This window comes from Stegodyphus dumicola, chromosome 6, assembly GCF_044657685.1.
Source record: "Stegodyphus dumicola isolate Sdum_Otavi_A_Nest chromosome 6, ASM4465768v1".
NCBI classification, from domain to species: Eukaryota; Metazoa; Arthropoda; class Arachnida; order Araneae; family Eresidae; genus Stegodyphus; species Stegodyphus dumicola.
The window spans coordinates 9117940-9142683 of NC_140773.1; positions in this window are offsets into that span (position 1 = coordinate 9117940).

Sequence of the window (24744 nt, forward strand, 5' to 3'; positions counted from 1 at the left end):
GAAAATGCCACTGACCTGAATTCAAAGAAGCCTGCAGGCACTTGATGTACATGATGATATTATAATGCGATGTCCTATTCAGTTTGATAAAATAATTCTGTTTCCAAAAATATCAATAAAGAGGCTTAAAGTGTTCTCTTTTTTGTGTATTAGTTTACGAATAAGAGAAGAATATTTTTTGCTAAACTCATACGCTGACATAATAAATTATATTATTTTAAATAAACATTTTCTATAATAAAAAATGCAAAAATACTTTTAATGTCCTTTACTTAAAAGTTGCATGCTAATTGGAAAAAGAAAGGACAAAAACTATTTTCGTTATTAAAAAATTTCTGAAACCGAGCAAAATATTTAAAAGGACGGTTTAATTTAGCTTTCACAGAAGAGATAAAAGCCACCGCTAAGTGGGGGAAAAAAGTGCTCTTCGTGGGAAATAAAGCAAATAAATAAATGTCAGCCCTCGCTAGGAAACTGAAAAGTGAATTTTCGCCTGTAGATTGACAGTGGACTGAAAAACAACTTCACCTTCTTCTTTTATTTGTTCTGACCCAGAAGGCATTTCTCCGCTGGAATTCAAAGATATATTCTTCTTTTCTAATTACTTATATAAAAAGAACGTGCGTAAATAAATCAGCTGAATTATTTTTTTAACCAAATGTTTTTATTACTGCAGGCGTTTACTACCTTTACTGTATTTTTAAGTTCTTCCTCTTCCGTCTTTCGTTTTTCTTTCTAGAATAAATATTCCTAAGGGAAAAAATTTATACCGTTTTCAAAAAGCATCATTATACAGTGGGTCTCCCTTATTTTCTTGTTATGTGTTCCAAGATTAAACTGCGGTTAATACTGAACGTTGTACATGTTAAGATATTCAAATAACATAGATGAATATGTTAAAAATTAATTGGTAAATTGTGTACTGTAATATATTACCTACATTATATAAAGAAATATCTAAAAAATTTTACCCTACGTTAGTATTTAAATGCATTTTCTTCTATTCTTTCTCTATCGTATTGAAAGCTTTAAAAAACTTAACTTAATCCTAAAATTAACTTTGATCTGAACAGATTATAAAGCAGTTAAAAAATCAAGTAACATGCAGTGTACAATACTATCTTCGATTTCAGCGGATGTCAAAAGAATAAACATCATGTGTTTGTCCGAATACTGTATTGTTGTGAAGTTTGTATATATGTAAATAATTTTAGTGAAATTGTATGTGAAATTGTAATATATTTCATGTAATGTAATAAGAAATGCTTGAAAACGTGAAGTTCTGCTGGAAAAATAAGGTTACAGGGGCAAGTCTATTTAACAGCGAAGTAAAAGTGTATCTCGCTAAGTTGGCAAGATATCGCCAAGTCGGCGATGGTTTGGGCGACTAATTTTTGTCGCCGAATTTGAGGGAAAATTAAAAAAGTCGCCAAACTTGTCAACCATTTGGCGACGTATTGATCCGATCCCTATAGAATTGTAATTGATCCCTATACGTAACTGTATCCTGCATATGGCCTTTATATGTAACTTAACCGTATACGACTATCTGGAATTTCGAGAAATGGAAGGTGCTAGACATTTCTCGGCAGCTGATTGTGTAACATACAAAGCGCTCATTTTATTGATGTTCTAATTCTTACCTCACTTGGTCACTGGTGGGTTACTCATAAGGAAGAAATTATTTGATTATGGCAAAGCCCACCAGATATAATTACCTAAGGAAAAGGATGCCTTTGTAGAGGGCCTTCAATGGAAGCTGGCTTGTATTTATGTTACAGGTAGAGACAAAAGAAATTTTTTGTACTACAAGGTTTGCACTCGACTGACATTACTGACTCCTAATCTGCTCAGAAGGATATCTAGGTTTCTACGATTTATGTAAGTGACATCAGCACTGAGAGCAGTCTAACTGACATTTGTCTACTGACATTGACAGAAAAATAGGGAAACGCCCATGCAGCTAGTACGTTGGCCGATGTTCGAAGCCGGAACCTGCGTTTAGGGATATTATTACTGGTGGGCCTCTTCGTAAGGAAAGGAAGGCTTCTCTTTAAGACCCACCAGCGGCCGAGCGGTAAAGTCTCTAAACACTAGTAGGTCGGTCCGAGATTGGAATCCCGCTAACAGGCTCGCTGCATGGGCGTTTTCGTTGTTTTCCCCATGTGTAACGTGTACACGTGCCAGTTTCCCTTAGAATGTCCTACACGAAAGCATTCCTCTCCTTAGGCAGATAGCCTTCGAGGCTTTGCCATAATGATATAAACCAAACCAACACGCCAGTATCTGAGTTGTAATATTGCCGAATATTGGTAAACTGATGTGCTTTCAAATCCTGGAGACGAGACTGGACACACGGCACATTTTTTCTTCTCCAAGTTTACTGCGAAGAAGAGAGAGAGGAAGTCCTCCATGAAAGCATTCCTTTCCTTAGGTTTAGCTGGCTTTGCCGTAACCCAGTCCTTTAACGAGCTACTTTTTCTGGAGGGAGGATGGGTTTGTATCCGTAAACCCCATACCTCTAAAATCCGTATTAAATCGAAAGATATAAGGAAATATTTGTATGGTGAAAGTACATTGTTACCCCAAAGTACGCCTTGTTCCTGCCTTAATTTGCAGGATTTCTCTTAGAGTTGCATAATTCTAAGAGAGGTAGTATACATCCAAGTGACTCGATATCGCGTATTAGTTTGGATCGGAAATGATTGGTTTAGATCTGAACGGTCTTACAAGGAAGCTTCAGTTCGTGCACCGTCTCTGGGGTATTAAAATAGGCGATTATATAAACTCGAAGTTAGTCAGTGCGCAGTCTCATAAACAGAGTCACTTAGACGCTACACTTGATCAACAATGTACTGGGCACGATGGTCCGATGATGGTCCCGTTTGAACTCGGGACCGATCATGCCTGATTGCGTTTTCTAGGAACGTACAAAATCATTGCTGTTTGACACCCCTATTGATAGCGCTGAGGAATAAGTCTCACGCTGCCGGTGAAGGTGAGATATTCCCTGAATGTTTGGAAGTCCATTTCCCGGTGATACGAGACTTGCATTAACACTCGTGGAGGACGCTTTGATCATCTGCTTTGACTTCTCTTACATGTGTAATATTTATTATTACAATGTATATTCAAAAATGTGGTTTTCTTCCCTTTCTGGTGTTTCTTATGAACATTAACACATGCACATGCCATTTCTTACCCTATCTGACTCGGCTGGGCAGACTCTCCTACTGTCAACTTGTAACCCTCGTGCTAAGATACCCTGCATATAGATAGACGTAAGCCTGTAAAAGAAATTAACAAACGAAACTTTTATACGACTTGTTAATTTTCCTATACTTTTCGCATAATTAAGCAGCAATATATGACTTTTATTGTCGAACTCAATTAAAATGAAATAATTAGGATCGAACAGAATAGAAAAATAATTTCTAAGAATTTAATCAGATCTATACTTCTATAAATTTTTGAACTGACTAAAAGGAAAGAGCTAACAATAGCCAAGGAGTTCAGAGGAATAAGCACTGATAGTTCTGCCAGGATACACTTCCAGATAAAAGGGTCACCTGAACTGGTATTTTCCTGATTTACTGGCGTAATTTTCTTCGTGGTTTTCTAATACGTATATGATCTAGTTTCCCTTTAAAATGCTTTCACGAAGATAGTTCAACATCTAATTTAATAGCCTTAGTGTGCGTTTTGGCGTAATCAAAGAAACCTACGGCCCAAGACACAAACCAGCTTCGAGGTGACGTCAAACCCCTTGGTATTACTGAAAGGAAAACATTGAGAAATACGTTCAGCTGAATAAAAATAAATAACACGTGACAAAGACAACCCAATTTGGAATTTTATTGCGTCTGTGATAAACTCTTAAAATCTGAAAGCATAAAATGGGCTGATCACATAATCACATGAAAAATGATTGAAAACCTAAGAGGTTCTTTTCAGCCAAATTTAATTGAATCCGACTAAAGCAATACACTTTTCTTTAGATAAGCAAATCGTCCGGATAAGCATTTTCTTGAGCTAAAAATCATAAGTCGGAGGACAGACACCAGAATAAGTCGGAGGACAGACACCAGAATAAACGAATCTGGACCTGAATTCTAGAAAATGTCAAAATCCAGGCCAAAAGTAGGCTGTTGTGTCAAGAATCTCTCAAGCCAGTTAAGTAGATATTACAAATATAATACTTACCAGTTAAGTAGATATTACAAATATATTACAAATACAGTAAGACCCCGCTTAACGCGGGGGATACGTTCCATCAAAATAGAGCGTAATGCGAAACAGCGCTAAACGAGGCTATCTTAACATGTAAATAATGGAGTTAGGGGAAGATGGATAGAAAATTGGTTAGGTATTAAATTTAATAATGTTTTTTTTAATAAAAATAAAACCAAACATTTATTTCTTACAAAAATAAAAACAATATAAACGAATATATTTATAAAAACAAATAAAATTCTAAGCCAGTCAGATCATTCAGTCTATTCTGTGTTCCCAATTTTCTGCCTTTTTTTTTTCAAAAAGGCATTATGATAGATTGGCTTAATGGCATATTGCGTTCAATTTCGTCGTCAATCCATATAGACAGTCGTTTTTCCACTTCCTCTATAATGTTATTTCTAGAACGGGTATTTCTAGTTGCAGAACTTGACGTAGTTGCAGTTGCCGATGACAGTATTTTTTCTTTATTCTTAAGAATTGTCCTTATTGTTGAAGTTGCCAAATTCAATGCAGCACTAATTTGAGATTGACTCTCACCAGAATCTAATCTTTAATTACTTGCTTTTTAGTTTCCAATGAAATGCTTTTTCTGGTTGCTTTCTTTTCTTGTTTTTTATTATCACCATGATAAAAACTAAAGATCATAATATTTGTCACTGTATTAATCATTATAGTATTATGTAAATTTATACTTACAATAATGTCAACAAATGTTTCAAATGATAAAAATGCTTCCGTACAGCACCTCACCGCACCAAACAAGAAACATAACTACAAAGTTTCGGATATGTTATTTGGAAACCTTCCGCTGCGCACAATTTCGAGGAATCCCCGTAGTTCATGCTGCGAGCAATTTCGGGGAATCCCGAGGTTGAAATAAAAGAGCGCTGAACCGAAACAGCGCTAAACGAAACAGCGTTAAGCGGGGTCTTACTGTATAATATTACAAATTTAATACAACAGAAATAATTTTTTTACGTAAAAACGTTGTATAATTTATAAAGGCTTTTAACACATCAGAAATTATGCGAGGTATGAAATATTTCTCACTTTCTGCATAAAATATAATGCTACTCTTTATTAGATTATTATTATTTTATTAGATTTTAAGCATTGAAGGATATTTATTCTTGACATTTGGGTCTTATAAAAATTTTGCATAGCAATGAGAAAAACAGTTTGTATATTCTGCATTACGTTTTCTTGATGTATCCGTTAAATTTGAGTACTATGGTATTTATAAAAATCACAATCCATGTAAATATCATTTTAATAAGAAATAAATTTATATATTAAACATTTGCCGATATTTTTTCCAATTTTGAAAGTGAATCATAAAGCATGCAAACGTTTGTTATCATAGAAATGAGGAAGTCGGAAGAGATTAAATAATGCTGATGCAGTATCTTCACCCATAAAATTTATTCAGTCAAAAAAGAATTATAATTCAGATAAAAAGGAATGTTGGCCAAATTTTGATGTTATTAGACTGTGATATTTTTTAAATATACCTAAAGAAATCACTTTACTGAACTTATTACTTCCAAATCGCTGAGTCTGCGTCTGGTTATGAGAAAATATATTTTAATTTCAGGAAAATATTTGTTGAAAGCCTCGAAATAGTTATATTGGATCATATGGAATAATTAAGTTCTTTTTCTTTTTAAAAGACGTGATTAAATATACAGAACATTAATTGACAATTAAGCCATGCTTTTAATTTTTTCTCCTGTAGAATATCGCTTTTGAAAAAAATCATATTTTACATTCTATATTTATATCTGAGAGAACATGCCGACGGCCAAGCGGTAAAATCACTGAACATTAGTAGTTCCGACATGGGTTAAATTCCAGGTGAACAATGACTGCATGGGCACTTTCATTGTTTTCGCCATGTGTTACTAGCCAGTTCCTTAGAAAGTCCTCCACGAAGGCATCCTTCTCATTAGGCAGATAGTCCTAGTGTGCTTCACCGCAATCAATTAAACAAAGCAAATATCTGAGAGACTAACTCTTGAAGTAGTTCACCCGTCGTAACTGTTTAACTTTAAATTCCTTCAGTCTTAAACTGAGATCTTCACAGAACTTGAAGATCTGGCTGCAGTGCGTCGCCGGGAATCAAACCCTCTGGAATACCGGCCAGCATTCGAAACCACTACACCATGAAGGCACGCTAGGAAGGCGGGAGAAATACCTTATACACTCCCCCTTTTAAAAGGCAACTGGGATTTTTAGGAGACCCAATCGCAAAATCCTGGGTGAGGAGAATCATCATTCAGCACCCTTTTAGTTCGGGCGCCACTGTAGAGACATTAGATAATTTTGGAAAACAGGCAAGATGAAAAATTAGCAACGCCTTTGTCGGGAATCGAACCACGGACCTTTGGAATACCTGCCCAGCGTGCAGAACCACTACACCACGAAGGCACGCTAGGAAGGCGGGGAAAATACCTTATACATGTTTTTTAAATTAATTTTTTTAAACGATAATGAGAAACGTTTCCAGGAGTTAGATTGTAAATATAGTCTTCGGAATGCAATTTCTTTTATAATTTTTCCTCAGACAGCTGATTTCTGAAAATATTTTATATCGGCCAAAATACGAAAATAAGAAACCATTCCTTTATTTCAGTAACGAAATAAGAAAAATTTTCATCAACATTGTTTCCCAGTCTGCAAGTATCGAACAATAGCCTTTCTTTTCAAATTCAGTGTTTCATACAAAATGCAAAATAATTGAATTTTCCTTTACAATACATCCCATTTGTTGAAGGTTTCCTAAAGTATGTGAGAATGCAAAAATGAATACCGTCTACTGATCCAAGGCTTGATGTAAAGCTTTGCTATTATAACGCAGGCCAACACGAATCAATTTTCTTTCTTTAGCATTTAATATTTCCATCAACGTGATAGGATTCAGGTTGCGAGGTTGTCATTCTCACGTCTAGCTGTGGCGTATTATTATCTTTTGTCACCTAGAACACACGCGTGATGCATATTTCATGAGGCAAAGGGCTGAATTTTGGACGAAATTTTAGTTTTAACGGGGACTATTCGTGATCGTATATAATCTACATATGTCGCAGTAAATGCGGGAACTCATTTTCTCCACGTCTTAAATTAATGACATATATTTCCAAATTATGGAGCGAAGAGTTAAACATTCCAAGCTGCATTAAATAGTTTAGAGGCTTTGGTGTTTATTTTACATAAATTATGGTATATTTCAAAAGGATTTTCAGAATAGAATTCTAATTACTGCTTAATTAGAAGTCATTAATTGTGAGAGATAAGAAAACAACAAATTCCCAAATAGACTACTTAATTACGATTGCTTTTTGAAACAATAGGTAAAGCTCTGTGCTGATTTTAAATACATGTACATAAACTAGTCAAATGTAGCAAATGATGAAAATGCGAAAGCGACGCCATGGCGTATATTAGATAGATTAACTGCAACTGGAACAAAGGCAATGGAATACCTATCTGCCTATGAGAAGAGCGAGAACATTTCAGCTGAGAGGCCCACCAGCGGCCGAGCGGTGAAGTCGCAGAACACTGGAAGTTCGGTCCGAGGTTCGAATTCCTCGAACGTGCTGGCTGCATGGGTGTTTTCGTGGTTTTCCGCATGTGTAACGTTTATACGAGCCAGTTTTCCTTAGAAAGTCCTCCACGAAGACATCCCTCCCCTTAGGCAGATAGATAGCTGAGAAATGTGTTATTGACAGGTTTGGTTTGGTTTATTAGATTATGGCAAAGCACTCGAGGGCTATCTGCCTTAAGGGAGGGATGCCTTCGTGGAGGACTTTTTAAGGGAAACTGGCTCGTATACACGTTACATATGGGGAAAGCCACGAAAACACCCATGAAGCCAGCCCGTTCGCGGGATTCGAACCTCGGACTGAACTACCAGTGTTCAGCGACGTTACCGCTCGGCCGCTGGTGGGCCCTGTTATTGACAGAAACTGGTTTGTATAAACACTGCTCATGGGGAAAATCATGAAACATTCCAGGCAAGATTCGACTCGGGTCGAACTACCAGTGTTCAGTAAATTTATTTTTAGGCCGCTAGAAGGCAGTAAAACATATTGTAACCTCTTTTGTTTTTTAAAACGCTGTGTTTAAAATGCAACTACTTTTCCTTAGTGTCTTTTTAGTGGTCCTATGCATTGTGTTATATTATTTTTCAAATGAAAATGGTTATTGGTTTTTGATTTAAAATAAACTGTGAGGATGACTGCAGACTAATTTTAAATTATCTTTGTAACGTTTTAATTTAAGTGGAAATGAATAATTCATATTGTCTTTAATTTAAAGGCATCTCAAATCTTTAGTTTTTCCCTCCTTTATGATTATCTGTTATAAAGGATTCCCCCCCCCAAAGGTATTATTTTGCCTATAACAATTCCGTGTTCTTAGAAGCATAATTCAGATTTTTATTTTGTACTAGCAGCTTCGCTGCCAGCCTTCGTCTGGCTTTTAAATGTACCGGGAAAATGGCTGAAGGGAACACCAAACGTTAAATTAAAAAACTGCGTAGACTTTTACTCTGCAGAACAACTTCATAAAAAAAAAGTTATTACGTATAACAAAATTACAATGAAATACGCAATATCCCTTAATACAAAATTAATTAAGACACAATAACACGCCGAATAAATACTAATTCAGAAGTCAAACAACAAAAATCAGCGTTAATTTGCAAAATTTTCACAGGACTAGTTTCGATGGTTTTACCGAACCATCATCTTCAGCTGCAAAACCGCAAATGAACAAGATAGGAAATGATATTTGATATAATGATATTTCCTATCTTGTTCATTTGCGGTTTTGCAGCTGAAGATGATGGTTCGGTAAAACCATCGAAACTAGTCCTGTGAAAATTTTGCAAATTAACGCTGATTTTTGTTGTTTGACTTCTGAATTAGTACAAAATTAATTATCCTAATAAATAAATTAACCAACTCAAATAGTATAAAGGAGGTTAAGAACTTTGTTTCCTAAAACAATCACTCAAAACTTTTCAATATCTTAAAGACAGTGAAATGAGCAATAAATAACATAAAAGAATACAAAAACAAAAAATTCTGAAAAGCAAATTAATGATATTTTATCTTATATTTCCAACAGAAAAAAATTACAATGAAATAAGGTATATCCCTTAATACAAATATTAATTATCCTAATAAAAATTTTACCAACTTTCCGTTGAAGGAAAAAAAAAAAATCATGCAAATCTTTTCAATATCGTACAAATATTGAAATAAGCAAAATATAACATGCAAGAAACTCAAAAAACAAAAAATTCGGTGCAGAATTTTACTCTGCAGAACAACTTTAATGAAAATAAAATATCAATAAAAATGTATTATATATATAAAAAAATGACAATGAAATATGCCAATCTCTTAAAAATAAGGACATAAGAAATACGATGAAAAATTGTTGCCAAATCCATATTTCTAAAAGAATGAAACTATTCAAACTATGGTTTTTACATGCTTTGAATAGTCATCTTCTTATGAAGAGGGATGCGTTCGTGGAAGCCTTTTTAAGGGTAACTGGCTCTTATCCGCGAAGCCCTCCCTGCAGCCAACCCGTTAGCACAGACTCGAATCCGGAGCAAACGACCAGCGATATGTGGAACTTCTAATCATTACATATTTTAGTTACACATTATAGTAATTAGTGTTTATAGTGTAGAATTTACAAAAGCAATCTCGACACTGTGAAGTCATATTTTTAAATTAAAATTTTTATGTTCCTGGTATAAGTAATATTCGTGTTATTTAAACTAACACGAATATTACTTATACCATTACTTATAACTAAGTGTAGGATTTACTTAATTATAACGGAAGCATTTTTTCTTCTTGGAAATACATTTAATAAGTTCTTTTTTCCGAAAAGTAAAATTATCTATGACAGACGAGGTATCAAATAATTAGCCGCCGAAAATAGCAGATTTGTTGCGCAATTAAAATTGCCTTAAAAACGTTGTTTTCAAGTCGTTATTAAATATAGGCAAACGGTCAAAGGGAGTAAATTCACTTTCTAATATCTTCACGAATATGGGCATGTGGAAGACGAAATTTGAAATTTTTAATTTGTTTTATGATCGATTTCATATTTTGTAAAACTTTAACGAATTTTTGAGTAACAAACTCAAGGATTTCAAAGCGAGCAATGGCAACACTCTACCGGGGGGGGGGGTAGGAATTCGTTTATCTCCAGCGCGCGGAAGTGTGTATCGGAAATTCTAAAGATAGTCTCATTTTAAAATTATTTTGCAACATTGGTACTGAACTAAATTTTATGATTTAAGTGCAAAGAACATGACATTTAATAAATAAAGGTAACACACAAAACGTTAGAAAAAACGCCCCTTTGGACATAATTTAAAATCTGAAACCTGCAGAATTTTTTTTTTTCTTCATAAAGAAACTTCATTCAGTAATTGAAATATAAATCGACTAATTTAATTTTAAACTGAAATTCATAATAGAGTATTATCTATTTGCGCTTCGTTAAGACAGAATCCTGACAGGCAATTGTGAAAATATTTTCAATATGTTTCTCGCTGTCAGAATTTAGCAGCCTTGAAATTGTCTCTGAAAAGATCTTCCGGCCTAGCAAATTTCGACTTTCCAAAGACTCTGCTATCCTATAGAGGAGAGAGAATTTAATCCTGTTCCTGTATAGGGCTTTTGCAGCTGCAGGAAGTAATAGAAAGTTTCATACAAAGACAGCTACTCCTCCTTATATATGTCACATTTATTTTACGGCTGGGTAGCAGAACAATTACTTTTGCTGAAACCAATAATGGCTGTTTCTGATGTAAAGATTAGAAACCAATAAGTCTAACAATACGTATCCAATACCTAATTTTACCTCCAAACTAGAATACTATGCTTCTTTTCAATTACGACTTTTGCTCTTATGTTTCGCTGATCAGTCACATACATCAACAGGAGTTTAATTCTAGTTGATTAAAGAAATTACAGAAGACGTAAAATTCGCGGAATAAATGCGTACGTACGTTTCTATATATATATATATATATTTATGTTTCTCGCATAACTCAAATATGATTAGCCATAGAACTTTGAAATTTTGTATATGGGTCTGCTGTAACATTTAGTTGTGCACCTCCCTTTTTTATTGCAATCGGCAGTACCAAACTTATATATATATATATATATATAATTTATTTACTAAAATAATATTGATTACATTATCTTCTAATATAAAGTTAGTAGAATGTATCTGAATGAAGTAACCCAGAAGTATGAAATTTAATCCCGAAAATTATATTATAATGAGTAATTATAATATTAGTATGTATGTAATTATAATATCAGTAAATATCTCCTAATATAAAGTTAGTAGACTGTATCTGAATGAAGTAACCTAGAAGTATGAAATTTAATCCCGAAAATAATACTGTAATGAGTGAGTATAATATTAGTATGTATGTAATTATAATATCAGTAAATATGAAATTTAATCACCTCATTCATAAATAGATTGGTGAAGAATCATAGACGTAGTCGAAGCTCAAACTATCAGACGGTAAGTTTAAAAAACAAGATCCATTTATTATTATTCAGGAGAAATAGCAGTTACATAAATCAGATCTCCGAAGTAAATAAAAAAGAACTACTTAAAACTTTTTGTATGAAGTTTAATGCATCGTTACATTAAAGGAAAGACCCCGATATTCCTTTGAGAGTCCTTTTATATCCTCTGGAAAGGCGGAGCTTCCAAGAAATGACATCAGTTTTAAATATCTCCAGAACATTCTATAACTGTACGTGTAGGAAAGGCGAGAAAAACAACTTGACTACGGGGATGTGGATTTAATTCCACGTACTTTCAAATAAGAGACCGTCGCCATTAAAAATAAAAAGAACATACAGTTAAAATTTTAAGTGTATTTTTGACTATGGAATTTTATTATTATTATTATTATATATATAGATAGATAGTTAGATATAGATACACATAGATAGATAGATAGATATCATTGTACATCTACACATATCAAGATGTAATACTATTGTAAGATTTAAAACAATTTAATAGCATCCATGAATGTTTATACCAACAAAATAAGATATACAGCAAGAAAATATGTTGAACTATGTGATTGAACCAAATAATATAACTGAAGTTGTGGGATCTAATCTCTCTTTGCTATAATAAAGTTCAATACATCTCACTAAGGAAACATGGCGACTTCTCGTACAGGCATGAATAATACTAGCACAAAAGAAGGGTTAAATAACCCTTTATAATTCGTGAACCTCTTAATACAAATGCTACTTCCTGCTTCCAATAAAAACGACGACTTGGAATGGAACTTAAGGATAATTCTATAAGTAATTCAAAGATGAAGCTGTAGACGGAACTAACAATTTAATTTAAGGCTAACTAGGCTGACTCAACAACCTACTCGGTGTTATACTTATTAAATGGACAAAAAGGCACATCAGCAACTCCGCATAACAGCAAGGGCAAACTAGTAACGTGTGCTGGCTAGCGAAATCATGCTCTGGATAAACTACAAACTTCGTTCGTTTAAATATTCTTTTCACTTGACTTTTAAATTTACATCCTGGTAAGGAAATGCAAAGGGAAAATGAGAGATTCAGGAGATGTACTAAACTTAAAACTATTTGTTATGTAAAATAAGGGAAACTCTATAAAGTAACCAAAAAACCAATCAAATATATAATGCAGAATGTATTAGAAGCAGTGCTAATGCATTGCGATATTGAAATAAATGCAGTTACATACATATTATATGCGTTGCTAAAAATTTCATAGTTACTATTAGAATACAAAAAAAGAAAAAGTATGTAATAGAAAAAAAAATCTTGGTTCATAAGAATGATACAGGAAACCAGTCGATAAGCAATACTGTAAAATGTTAAATGCATTGTACATATATAGATTATAGGGATAATTTGCTATGATTCTCAGCAAATCAAGGTGCGCTATACGCATTAAAAAGACTCACCCATTAAAAAGGGTGAATATTGATACAAGCGCAGCTCAGAGCAAGCGCTAAGAATGTTCCATATGCATTTTTGTCACTTTTGTTGCATAATGTTTGGCAGTCCATGCTGGCCAATTGATAAATGTCTGGTCGTAACAGTTTCTATTCTAGTTTAACCAGCTAGTAGTTCTGGGGTTCTTGCAGGTCTGGAAAGTTGAATATTAATTTCTAGGAAGTGTACTTACTGGTAACGGTCGGTGGATACCTTAGGCTGTTATGACACGTCGGTTTGTTTCGGAAGAACAACTGTTTGGAACAATTCTTCTGCTTTGTCACAACAGCCAATCAACACAGATCGCTTTGGTATCAACCATGGAGGTAGGAAAGGGAGGAGGGGCCATTCCGCGGTAGAAGTGAAGCACTGCTTTGAAGCTTGGGTCACCAGATGGGGTGTTCTTTGTTTACATTCAGAAGCTCGCTTGACAGGATTCTGATAGTATTTAGACACACGACAGTTCCATACAAATCGAAAAAGGGACACTTTCGCATGAAAGAAACATTCATAGTGTGATGGATAATAGCAATTTGTATAGTTTAGTGACATTTACGCAAAAATCACATCTTGGTTATTTTTCGATAACTAACAGCAGCGATTTTGATTATGAATTTGTTTTATAAAATTCTAAGCTGTTGAACTACAAAAATATAGATTTTAAGAAAAATGTTATGCTTAAGGAATGAAAAACACCTTACGGTACATTTAAAATTGTATACCTCTTTCGATACCCTTGATAGAGTATTCGCTACTTTTATTTTATTTTCCAAACGCCAAAATGTTTTAAATAAAACAATTTTTTTTAACATCCATATATTGTTGCATATTATTGCAAAAACCATGTATCTGCCTTTGACAAAATACATAAATATTCATTAAATTATTTATAAATGTATTTGAAATGAAGAATTTATACACTTATAAAACAACTGTGAAAGTACTGTGAAGAAATCTAATTATTAAATGTATCTAATTTAAAATAATTATAAATGTTATCTAAATATATAATAACCTTAATATTGAATTGTAAACATAAATTGAAATCCTGTTGACAAATACGTTATAAAACTATTTAAGCAAGAATTGTTCGTATTGGAAAGCAATCTGTTAAAAGGTATTGTAAAGCAAATGCTGTGAGATGCGCACTTAAGAACGTAATAAAGAGTTTTGGATTATGTATTGTTGAAATGAAGAGTAAAAAAAAATCTGATGAGTATAATTAAAAGAATTATTCCCCTTACATTTTATAATAACTCAGTTACAAGGTTTAAATAATACTTCAAAAAAAACTTATTTTATTCCCTTTCAGAAATGTTCAGAGAAAGTCAAGTACTATTTAAAGTATTTCGCTAATTCCTAATAATTCTCTAATTTAAAATGAACCGAATAGAGCATTAATTATAAATAGACTTACATTTTTCGACTTAAAAGATGCCTCAGAAGCCAAAAAATCATGTCATATTTAAGAAAGTATTTTAGGAAGAAGCTCTATAAATAGAGAAGAAATAATGCATAATTTTAATATTAATAATACAATAAACTTTGTTCTTAATTTTTGCACCTTAACCGAATAAAATCGAATTACCTTAATTTTTTTTCTAATTTAATTAACGAAATTCAAATTAAACCATTCTGAGAAAAGTGTCCTGTGAAAAGTCTAGCATTTAATTCCGTTTAGAATGAAATGTTGTTTAAAAATATGTTGTTTTCACATACTTAGGACTCTGAAGTGTTGTAGAAAAAGAAAATATATACATTTATATGTATGTTTACGACGTAATTACAAAATATTTACATCCGAACGCGTCAAATCCCATTGAACTCAATGGTAAATGACCCAATGTTTTGGTCACCACGTAGGGATCGCCGGTGCTTCAGAGCAGGGTACGGGAGAAACTTGTTTAGGGTGACTCCACCTTACTTCCTACCTCCATGGGATCAACGCAGCTGAAACTGGTTCCCCATTACAAACAAGCTGATAGCATTCGAAGATGATAGCTGATTGGTTGAAAACGAACAACCTGCAATTTTTTTGGAAAGGAAGGAAAAAGTCGCGCGTCTTTCTTTCAATAGTAAACCAGGCAGAAAAATTGTCCGAAACAGTTGTTCGTGTGAAACAAACGCCGTGCGATATGGGCTTTACTGAAAATTTTGTTCTAAGCTAAATAAAACTTCAGATTCTGCTAGCTCGGATGAAATGATGTAGTACTCGTTTGTACGTAGGTCATCTTCGTGCGCTAGCAGCATGTTTCGTGTCGTAGTCTGTAGCTTGTTCTTGACTGGATTCTGTATAGTTAACGCACTGTTTGTTGGTGGCATCACAGGAATCAGCTGTGTGCGAACCTTCGCACTCTGGGCAGACTGTAATGAAGGTGCAGTTGCGGCTATGGTGCCCAAAATTGCTGGTGCAGTTATAGGTGCAGTTGTGGCACCTTGTCACCCTCTGGGTACTGCGTAAAAGGGCAAGAATTGAATTCCAGATACATTCTGGTATTTCCGGAGATTGCTTTTATAAGTTCAGGTGAGATATCTACGATCCAGTTAGAATCTGAATTTTTACTAGAGTCCTAGGAACAGTTCATTTGTTAGAGTGGAGCCAGATCCTATAATGCTTTACAATGTTCTTCCGCCCTTTATAGTACTGAATACCAAATATGATAATTATTTTCTTATTTTGTTTGGGAGTACCTAGAAATAACGTTGCACAATTTTGCTCCTACCTCAAAGCCTTTCTAGAGGATATTCCGCTCGCCAGCAATTTAAGTGCCGCTATACATTACAACAACAATCTTGACTTCCCTGCTCCGTAAACTTAATCACACTACAAGTCCCCCACCCCTTAGAACCAGGCTCAGAGGTTCAACATCCGCTCAGAGAGAAAGGCGCACAGCCCAGGAAGTCCCCCGGACGGCACTGGTCCTACCTATTCGCTACCTACCAGTCGCTGGGGCTGACCGTTGCAGCGAGACATTACCCAGAGAACCTCCCCGGGGTTCTAGTACCACGCTGCGCTTGGAAGTGCCAGACCCCGAGGCCGGCCAATAAGTGACCTTTCCCAGGGCCTTCAGAACCACCAAATTCATAAATTTTATACCCCCGTGGCCGAGACTGCCTAGGTACAGATCCCAGCCAGTAGCTTCGCAGAGTTCTCTACGTCGACCCGCTATACATTACAGACACTATGTAAGGACATTAGTATATTTTGGAAGCCGAAGAGATGAAAAATTAGCAATGCCTTCGCCAGGAATCGAACCACGGACCTCTGAAATGCCGGCTCAGTGTGCTGACTACTACACCACGAAGGCACGCTAGAAAGGCGGGAGAAATACCTTACATACTCCCCCTTTTGAAGGGTGACTTTGGATTTTAGGGGACCCATTCGCCAAATCCTGAGTGTGGAGAATCATCATCCACAACCCTTTTATTCGGGCGCCACTGTAGAGACATTAGGTTAATTGGTAGCAGAAAAGATGAAAAATATGCAATCGATTTCGCCGGGAATCGAACCACGAACCTCTGGAATACCGGCCCAGCGTGCTACTGTTACACCACGAAGGCACGCTAGGGAAGTGGGAGAAATACCTTATAGATATACTTTTACAACAGCAATGCCTTTCCAAGGATTTGAATCCAGGCCAAGGATAAGGCACCCAGCACTGTTCAATGCGGCCCACCAATAGCCGAGCGGTAAAGTCGCTGAACACTGGTAGTCTGGCCTGAAGTTCGAATCTCGCGAACGGGCTGGCTGCACGGGCGTTTTCTTGGTTTTCCCCATGTGTAACCTGAATGCAAGCCAGTTTTCCTTAGAATGTCCTCCACGAAAGCATCTCTTCCCTTAGGCAGATAGCCTTCGAGGCTTTGCCGTAATCCCATCAGTCAAAACAACCGCTCAGTGCGAAACCAGGAGGAAGACAATTAGTAAATGATGCATAGTCTATGAATTATTAATCAAATAAAATTACAAATAAATACACATTTGCGATTAATCGTATCTATATAAATTTACAAGCATTAGTAAAGAACTCGTATGAAATATTCATAGGTATATATTACTAGACAGCAGAATGGTAACTGAAAATATATATTTCACTGCATGGATTTCTGATGTGAAAGTGATTAATACTATAATGAAAACTGATTTAAAAAAGAGTAGTGAAGCCATAAGCAATACGTAAAGAAAACAATGTATGAATCAATTTATTTACATTATTTTATGCAATGTATGTAGAATGCTCTGTAGAATTACTTGCAAGAAACTCAAAAATCAAATTCTTAGAAAATTCTTTATTAAGTGTGAAACATTTAAACATGTTCAAGAATAGTAACGGTATTGAATGCATTAAAAACTGAGGTTTGATTTCCTGTTTAATCAAAATTAAAAAATTTTTCTCACTGCTTTCAGGTATTCAACAATCAAGTAACAAAACTTTTGCTGAAAAGGAAAATTATTTCTAAAACTGAATGATTCACAAATTTACTAGCAATTCCAATCCGTTTTAACAACAAATTTACATAACTGGAGAGAAATACTACATCAGGATAAATTTAAATTTGTTAATAAATAATTTTTTTTTTATCCTTGCCCAATGATATCGGAAATTTTGTAAATTTAATCGATACCATGCATTCAGCAAATACTTAACTTGATACTTCGCTACGCGCTAGATATAGGTTTGTGAAGAAAGTTTTGAAATATTTCTTTTAAGAATATATACTGTATATCATTATAAGTATGTTCATGTTACTAGCATGAGAGCTAGAAATTAAATATTTCAAGTAAAGATTTCATAGTTACACTGAAATAATATGAAATGTTTTAGTAACAACTAACATGCTTAATTAACCTAAACTATTTTCACATTGTTCGAATGAGAGCAGTAGGTATAATTTTACAGGCATAATTGTTTATTTTCACGAGTCAATGCATTGCCTTCATCTTAACCCGCGGGAAAGCGCGTGGGGTGTGTCATACCCCACCCCTACATAAAACTGGAATATTCCTAACTTGTGAAACTGAAATTCTGTGCTGCATTCAGTAGCTGAGTTTCTAGTTGTGGTTGGCTTTCAGAACCGCTTGTTCATTGCCTGTGTGTTTCAGAAAAAGATTTATCGGTATTTTGTTGGAACTGGGGTATGACACATCCCACGCGCCTGTTCGCGTGTTTTTCTGACTGAATATTTAGTTCAGAAATTTATTTCTGGAGTGTAACAGTAAATATTTCTACTCCCAAGTGATTTTAAAGTACTTGAGATTAAATTCTTAAAAATTTCTAACTGCATTATGGTAAAAAGAATGACTCCCTGTGAATTGGAGATGCAACGCCTGTGAGATTTATTAGAAATATTTGAAAGCGATCAAGATTGCATTTCGGAAACCGAAGATAAAACTAGGAATATTTTCTATACCGTTTTGGTTTTTAAAAAGATAAAACATTAATTCCTAATGTTCCTAAAAAAGGAAAAACTGTTCTTATGCTTTCAACATTATATAACGATCATACTATAGATGATACTATTGGAGAAAATAAAACGTCAGGAATTATATGTTTTTATAATATGACTAAAGGAGCAGTGGATATGGGGGATGAAATGTCAACCAATTATTCTATTCCAAGAATAACAAGAAGGTGGACAAAGGTAATTTTCTTTCCTGCACTGAATGTTGCTGTAATAAAATGCTTGAATTATATTATATTCAATTGCTAATCCACCAACTAGAAACAGAAGTCTGTTTTTGAAGGACTTAACATTACAATTAATGACAAAAAGTATTGAACAAAGAATCAGAGATTAATACTTTACCAAGAAACTGACGTACTGTATGCAAAACAAAAGCAGAATTTGCGACGAAGAATTAAAACGAATACATGAAATTCGAAACAACTAAGTGTGAAAGATGTGATAAATTGCCCTTGCGCCAAGGACAGAAGGACGTGAATGCAATGTTTAAAATGTGAAAACATTCCGTGTAAAGAACACATGAAAGTATTTCGTTCAAAGTGTAAAGAAATAAAATAAACATTGTGTATTAGAGATGCAATGAAACTTAGGGGCACGATGTTTATTTTTTTATTATTTTCATTTATCTTAATTTTAACTCTAAGATTATTTTGGAAATTAATTTTTGAAACCTAATTATTATTCACGTATTTATAATACACGATAACAAGAAAAACTAAATAAAACTTTTTTTTATCGTATTTTAAATATCGGGGTATGTGATACCCCACGCGCCCACTCTAGTAACTTTTCTTGGTGCGACTTCCGCCGGGTTAAGAAGTGATATCCTTTTTAGACTATTTGAAAATAGTATTTTGCTATCTAGTATAGTAGATGTTTTGATATGGATGCACTTCATATATCTTAGTCCGAGCTCTCGCTTTTGCATATTTGTCTATTTTTTATCTATACTGCCATTTGCGTATCTGTTCATTTAGTCCTAGGGTTTTTCACGCCTTTTAACCTCATGATTCAAATGGATATAGTAATAATTCATCACGATCTCTATTAGAGATCGGCTCTTTATCACGACTCACCGCTCAATAATAATAGCCTTGATGTATAATATCAAAAACGGGAAGTGAATCAAGAGCAATGGGCAACCATCTACCAAAGAGCGGAAAGAATAGAACGAGTGGTGGAATCGGAAGACCAGACTCCATAGAACCGGTAACTACCTGAGATGATATCTCTCCAGTCTAGTTTCGAGATTCCTTCAAACCTTCTTTTTACATCGAACTAGCAATAAAATTCTGAAATTTAAAAAATGCTCAAAAAGTTGGGAAATGATGAAAATTAATCTGTCAAAAGTTTTAACTTGGGAAGAGAAAAGAATGGGTATCTTTCTCCTTAGAATAAAAACCGAGGTTTAATGGCACACTTGCAACAAAAACTCTCGGTGAATGAAGTCTAAGCGAAATGTTTTGGCGAATATCTTAAAATCAAATTGAAATTTTTAATAACGTAATTGCAGGTTAATATTTATGATTGCACACTAAGCAAAATAGTACTTTAAAACACTTCACGACTTATATTCGATCAAATACTAATAATCAATACATATCTGTGTATTGATAGTTAGCTCTGAATAAATTAAAATTACTACAAGAAGAGGAGAATTACTACTTTCAGATTCTAGTAATGACTCAACGTGTTTGCATGTAAAAATAATGTGTATCACCTTAAATCCACTGTTATGAATTGTGAATTGCTTAATTATACCTTAATAAAGAAAATCACTTATTTAGATAATAGCAAATTAATCGACTAAATTTAATCTACATTTTCTATGATGCAACAAGTTATTCGATCTGATGCCGAAGAACATTTCTGCGAGATCTACACAAATTGATCATTAGAACCGTGATCTTAAAAGTTCACATGAGTGAATAAAACAACGTAACATGCAAAGGTTTCTTCACGTCTCATTTAACCTCCCTTCTTTTGATGAGAACTTTCCGTTTTGGGTCCCATTTGATTAACTTCGAAAATGAGAAATTTTTTATTCATGTACGTGGCAAAATGTGCTTCATTATTCAATATAATTTTTTAATTAGCCCATTTTAGCTTAAATAACATTATAAGGTATTTCTCTCACTTCCCTAACGTGCCTTCGTGGTGTAGTGGTTCTGCACGCTGGGCCGGTATTCCAGAGGTCCGTGGTTCGATTCCCGGCGAAGACGGTTACATATTTTTTATCTTTTCTGCTTCCAATTAACCTAATGACTCTACAACATAAGCAAAAATGAATATTTCTTCTTCTACTTAACATCCTGAGATCAAAAATTTCCATTGAAATGGATACAGTGCATTTTTATAAATTATTTTATATTATTGCACCTTTTCATGTAATACAATATTACGTTGTGCAGAGACAGGATAACGTAATATTGTACGTAGCGTATTCGGAAACTAAGTACCGTTTCATTCGAGCGCCGTCGCAGCGCTGTGGTAGGCGTCCCGCGCATGCGCACTACTCTTTCTTGTTCACTGACTTTCAATTGTCGCCATTTTGGTTGCTCTATGTTGGGTTTTTCAGTTTGCTGTGCACATCCAAAATGTTTAAGACAATTAGTTCTCCCGCTGACTGTGAGATTCGTGCCGTGATTAAATTTTTTGAACGCGAGGAATGTTAAACCGGCCGAAATTTATCGTCAAGTGACAGAAGTTTACGGTGAATACGCGATAAGGGATGGAATGGTGAGAAAGTGCGTAAGAATGTTTAATGCAGGTCGAACAAATGTCCACGCCGAGGCTCGGAGTGGTCGGCCTTCTGTTGTCACCGATGATTTGGTAAGAAAAGTCGATGAAGCAATTCATGAGAACAGACGCTTCACAATGACAACTCTTTCAGAGTCATTTCCACAAATTTCACGTACTATTTTGTTCAAATTTGTGTCTGACCGCTTGATATATCGCAAACTGTGTCCCCGATGGGTTCCAAAAATGCTCACTGATGTTCACAAAACAAAGCGACTTGGTAGTGCCCTGACATTTCTCACGCGGTACAGTGATGAGGGAGAAAACCTTTTAAACCAAATTGTGACAGGTGATGAAACTTGGGTGTGTCATTTCACACCAGAATCGAAACAACAATCGATGGGTGAAGACACACTCATTCTCCGAAAAAACAAAAGTTCAAAGTGACAATGTCATCACAAAAAATCCTGTGCACTGTGTTCTGGGATAGGAAAGGCGTTTTGCTGACTGAATTTCTTCCCAGAGGTGAAACCATTAATGCGGCACGATATTGTGAGACTTTAACAAAACTAAAGCGTGACATTCAAAACAAACGAAGAGGAATGCTCAGTAAAGGAATTGTGTTGATCCATGACAATGCTCGGCCCCATACTTCTGGTGTCACTCAATCGTTAATTCGACAGTTTCATTGTGAGCAGTTCGATCACCCGCCGTACAGCCCGGATTTGGCACCGTCCGACTATCAATTGTTCCTGCACATGAAGCGCGAGCTTGGTGGCAAGCGCTTTGGATCTGACGATGACACGAAAAATGCTGTGGAGTCGTGGTTATCGAAACTGGCGGGAAGTTTCTTTGACGATGGTATACAAAAACTGGTCACCCGCTATGACAAGTGTTTGATCATTGGCGGAAACTATGTTGAAAATTAGTTTAAGACATGTATTTTCATGTAAAAATAAAATTGGATTCGAAAAAATTGTTTTACTTTTTTTTTTTTTTTTTTTTTTTTTCAAAACGGTACTTATTTTCCGAATACTGAGTCGCATTATGTAATGCATTAGGTCCTCTAAAGTATACGAAGCAGTTCCCCATAGCAAGTCCTCCATGAAGACGTTCATTCTCTTAGACAGATATACCAGTCGTGCATTGGGCCTGCCCAGCGGCCGAGCGGTAAAGTCGTTGAACACTGGTAGTTCAGTCCGAGGTTTGAATTCCGTGAACGGGCTGGCTGTATGTGCGTTTCGTTGGTTTTCAAAGTGTGTATTGTGCGTATGAGCCAATTTCCCTTAGAAAGTTCTCCACGAAGGAATCTCTCTCCTTACGCAGATAGCCCTCGAGGCTTTGCCGTAATTAAATAAACCAAACCAAAATCTCTCATGCTTTACTATATTGTAAATAATACAATTTCCAAGCTGGATTTCTTTTAATTAAACTCATTTGCATCTTTGTAGACGCCAGACATGACTCGGAAATGAGAGAGCTGATAGGAAAACTTAACTAAAATTTTAATTCTGAGTCAAAATTAATAAACCTTGCAATTTTAATTTTGAGGCAAACAACTTCGTCTCCCTAAGGTATCTGAGTAATCAGAGTAATTGCTTTCCTGTGAAACTCACACGGGAGTACTGAGAGAAAATTTAGAATCCAAAATTACCTCTCTATGCTTACGGAATTAATTCTTTATATCATTATTAAATATTTAGCAGAGGATGTGGTAATATAAAAAAAGACCTTAACTGAAAAAGAATTAATTTTTCAAATTTGATGGAAATTACAAAAATAAAAAAAAAAAAGTGTAAAAGATTGAGTTTCTTACGATGGAAAAAATATTTATAATTTAATAAACTTGAATATCGGTTGAGATTTACTGAGGTAATTGTGGTCGATGAAAGCACGTGGGACAAAATATTATTGAAGAACAGGAGCAGATAAAAAGTTATAAATATTACAAACTTCGAGTGAAAGATTTCTAATTAAAATTAGCCCTAATGAAAATTATATTAAACAAAACCCGTGCGGAATAAAATAGTTAGTAAAACATTAATAAATATTCAGACAAAAATAAAGTCAAATATGTCCCTACCTTGATGTTTATTTGCAGTTAAATTGCAGTCTACCCTTTTCTTTAAAAACAGAGACTGTTTGTGATTGTTTCAAGAAAACATTTATGTATATATATATACTTAGTTGCCAACCCAATATATATATATTGGGTTGGCAACTAAGTAATTGCGATTTTTTTTAGTAAATCAAAGACAATTTTTTAATGGAGCTAAATAACTTTATTCTGTAATGTATTGCCCATTTCGATCAATGACCTTTTGCTATCTTTCAGGCAACATCATAATCCCACGTTCATAAAACTTCTGGTTTTTATTAGCAAAACACTGAATCAGGTACGATTTGACATCATCATCATTATTGAAATTTTTAACATTCAAGGAGTTTTGTAAAGATCGAAACAAAAAGTAATCAGATGGTGCAAGGTCAGGACTATATGGTGGATGTGGCAAAACATCCCAACCAAGCTCCAATAATTTTTGCCGAGTGACCAAAGATGTGTGTGGCCTTGCATTGTCATTATGGAATACAACACCTTTCCGATTTGTCGATTCGAGCAGCTTTTCTTCAACTGCATAGTTTAATTTCGTTAGTTGTTCAATGTAGACATCAGAATTGATCGTTCGATTGGGTGGTAAGAGTTCAAAGTAGACAATTCCTTTGTAATCCCACCAAACTGATAACAAAACCTTCTTTTGATGAATATCAGCTTTTGATGTTGTTTGAGTTGGTTCACCTGGCCTGCTCCACGATATTTTCCGCTTGATATTGTTGTAAACAACCCATTTTTCATCGCCAGTTATCAGTCGTTTTAAAAATGGATCATTTTCATTGCGTTTCTCTAGCAAATCGCAGCTGTTAATGCGTTGCATTAAATGCCTTTCTTTCAGTTCGTGAGGAACCCATGTATCGAGTTTTTGAACATAGCCAAGTTGTTTTAAGTGATTTTCAATGCATGTATGTGATACATGAAGCTTCTCTGCAATCTCACGTGTTGTACTGTGACGATCCGAATCGATTATTGCTTTGATTAGGTCGTCATCAACTTCAACTGGACGATCAGAGCGTTTTTCATCTTTGAGTGAAAAATCACCAGAACGAAATTTAGCAAACCAATTTTGACACTGCCGTTCTTTTAAGGCTTCGTCACCAAAAACAGGACATAACTTTTTATGAGCTTGCGATGCGTTTT